The sequence below is a fragment of the Crassostrea angulata genome, chromosome 8, assembly GCF_025612915.1.
Source record: "Crassostrea angulata isolate pt1a10 chromosome 8, ASM2561291v2, whole genome shotgun sequence".
Lineage (NCBI taxonomy): Eukaryota > Metazoa > Mollusca > Bivalvia > Ostreida > Ostreidae > Magallana > Magallana angulata.
In genome coordinates this window covers 43551234-43554057 of record NC_069118.1, presented here as the reverse complement: position 1 = coordinate 43554057, position 2824 = coordinate 43551234, and the positions used below count along the sequence as shown (strand labels likewise).

The following is a 2824-nucleotide window of genomic DNA, read 5'->3' as shown; positions in this document are numbered from 1 at the left end:
GCATTCATAAAAATGTTACATTGTACAGTAAATATACATGATAATGCAGGTCAGCTTCTAAAATTGTAGCAATGTCATAATGGTTTCCATAGAAAGTCAAAGTGCATAGGGACACATTTTTTAAAAAAAATCAACAAATCTGATAATTGAAAAAATTTTTTTTTGTAAAGTTCTGCATACAGTAATTTTTTTGGGATACCTGAAACAACATTAATATCGTTGACATCATGTATCATATCTTTGAAAATTGTTTAAGTTTACCCTTCTCTTAATTCCATTTCGTTTAAGTTCCATATGCATTTCATTGAATATTTATCAATTTAGCCTAGCACTTAAAATATCATGTTTATTTTTCATTTGTTGACGAACACATCATTCCTGTGGTCTTTATTGTCAATGTTTATCTGATAAACTTCCAGTATGTCATGCAAGTGTTACATGTTGCACACCAGTTTGTAGCATAATAATCAAAGGATGAGCCCAATAAAAAGATCTTCACTCGCTGATTGATTTAAAAGTAAAAAAAAAAGACAGAAATAGCAGTAAAATTCCCAAAACATATTCAGAAAAATAGTTTTATCAATCTAATTAGTTACCTTCATGTTGAGCTAAATCATACAAAATTTTACAAACACTGCATTTAAATTTCTTTTTTCAATAAATTCAATGGTCTGCAAGGCTTCGATGATAATAAATATATTCGAAAAATTCCTTCATAATCATCATACACTGGCATATAATCAATCCTTTTTGCATAACAAAAGGCATTAACTTCGTCATATATACCGTATTTTCTTGTTGACACAAAACCAATAGACTTAGAATGAAGAGTTTCATCAATGAGTGTTTCATTGGTTATCCTAGAGCCATGACTTTCTCTGTGTAGAGCTTAGACATTCCTATGCAGGTTGCTGATACATCTCTTTGGATATCTTCACTGATGCTGAAAACTCCTTGGTCACCCTGTGTTTCATCAGTTCTCATTTCTAAAATACGAAATCATTTCTTGGATACAGATAACTGTCAGAAAGATAAAACAAAATGAGTCAAGTTTTGCAATAAAAAAGAGTATAGAACATGTATCTGAACTATTGGGTCACACATGTCAGACCACACTATAGGGCCTACATTCATCAATAACCAATACTATTCTAACCTGTTAAGAACATAGACCCTATAATATCAGGTTACATTTAAGACAAAACCAATTGCTAAGCATCAACATAAGGACATTTTCGCTGAAAATTCTGGCATATTAGTTAGACAATATTGTGAATTATACAAATGTATCAGATACATTACCATTGCCAAGATCGTCAATGAGTGTTTCACTGGTTATCCTAGAATCATGACTATCTTTCTCTGCGTAGAGTCCAGGCTCTCTGGTGCAGGTTGCTGATACATATCTTTGGTTTTCTTCTATGATGTTGAAAACTCCTTGGTCACCCTGTGTTTCATCAGTTCTCATTTCTACAATACGTAATCTTATCTTAGATATAGATATTCTATCCGTAAGTAAATACAAAATGTTTTGCAATAAAAAGGATTAAGAACATAATTTTGAGCTACTGGTGTCACACATGTCAGACGACACTATAGGGTCTGCATTTATCATTTACTAATACTATTCTAACCTGTCAAGAACATGGACCCTATAATATGGGGTTACATTTAATAAGACAAACCAATTGCTAATAATAAAAATGGGCCTCATTGTTAAACAATATTGCGAATCTGATGAATGTATCAAATACATTACCATTGCCAAGATCTTCAATGAATGTTTCATTGGTTGTCCTAGAGCCATGACTATATGTCTCTGTGTAGAGCCCAGACTCTCCGGTGCAGGTTGCTGATACATATCTTTGGTTTTCCATACTGATGCTGAAAACTCTTTGGTCAATCTGAGTTTCATCAGCACTCATTTCTACAATACGCATTCATATTCCAAATACATATACACTGTAAGAAAGTTAAAACAAAAATAAAACATGTCAGAACACACTATTGGGCCTGCATTTACATGCATCAATTACCAATACTATTCTAACCTGTCAAGAACATGGACCCTATACAATAGGGTGACATTTAATACAACACCAATTGCTAAGCAACAACATGTGGACATATTTGCTGAAAAACACGGGCCTAATAGTTAGACAATATTGTGAATCATACAAATTTATCGAATACATTACCATTGCCAAGATCCTCAATGAGTGTTTCATTGATTGTCCTAGAGCCATGACTAAATTTCTCTGTGTAGAGCCCATGCTCTCCAGTGCAGGTTGCTGATACATATCTTTGGTTTTCCTCTGTGATGCTGACAACTCCTTGGTCACCCTGTGTTTCATCAGATCTCATTTCTACAATATGATTGCGCCCATGAGAAAAGGGTCCTTAAGACATTTTTTTCACAATTTCAGATTTTTACGGATTTATATCTATATTTGTCAGAAGATTAAAGTTATGAAGTTTCATGAAGATCCAATAACTATAAATATCTTTATTTGGCTTTTAAAGTTACGGTTTTTTTAACTATGACGTTGTTCACCTTGCGACGTTACGCTATGATTTCATCAACGTCATTTTTATATAAGGTACATAGCTCCATAGTTTTATTTGTTTATCATATATTTGCTTTTCAAGATTTCATTACTCAATTCTTTTTTGATTCCTTATTAATAACTTTAAGTAATAATACTGCATTTATATCAATGCATATTTTTTTACACAATTCGTGCACATTGAAAATGAAATTGTCACTAAAACTGTGAAGTTTTTTTAACGCACATTCATGTTTTCTGAATAAATCATATCTTAG

At 32.3% G+C, this 2824-nt stretch overlaps 1 pseudogene; it reads right to left on the bottom strand.

Moving 5' to 3' along the window:
• Window positions 1-608: 608 nt before the first annotated feature.
• LOC128160997 (uncharacterized) lies at window positions 609-2364 on the bottom strand (annotated as a pseudogene).
• Window positions 2365-2824: the final 460 nt, after the last annotated feature.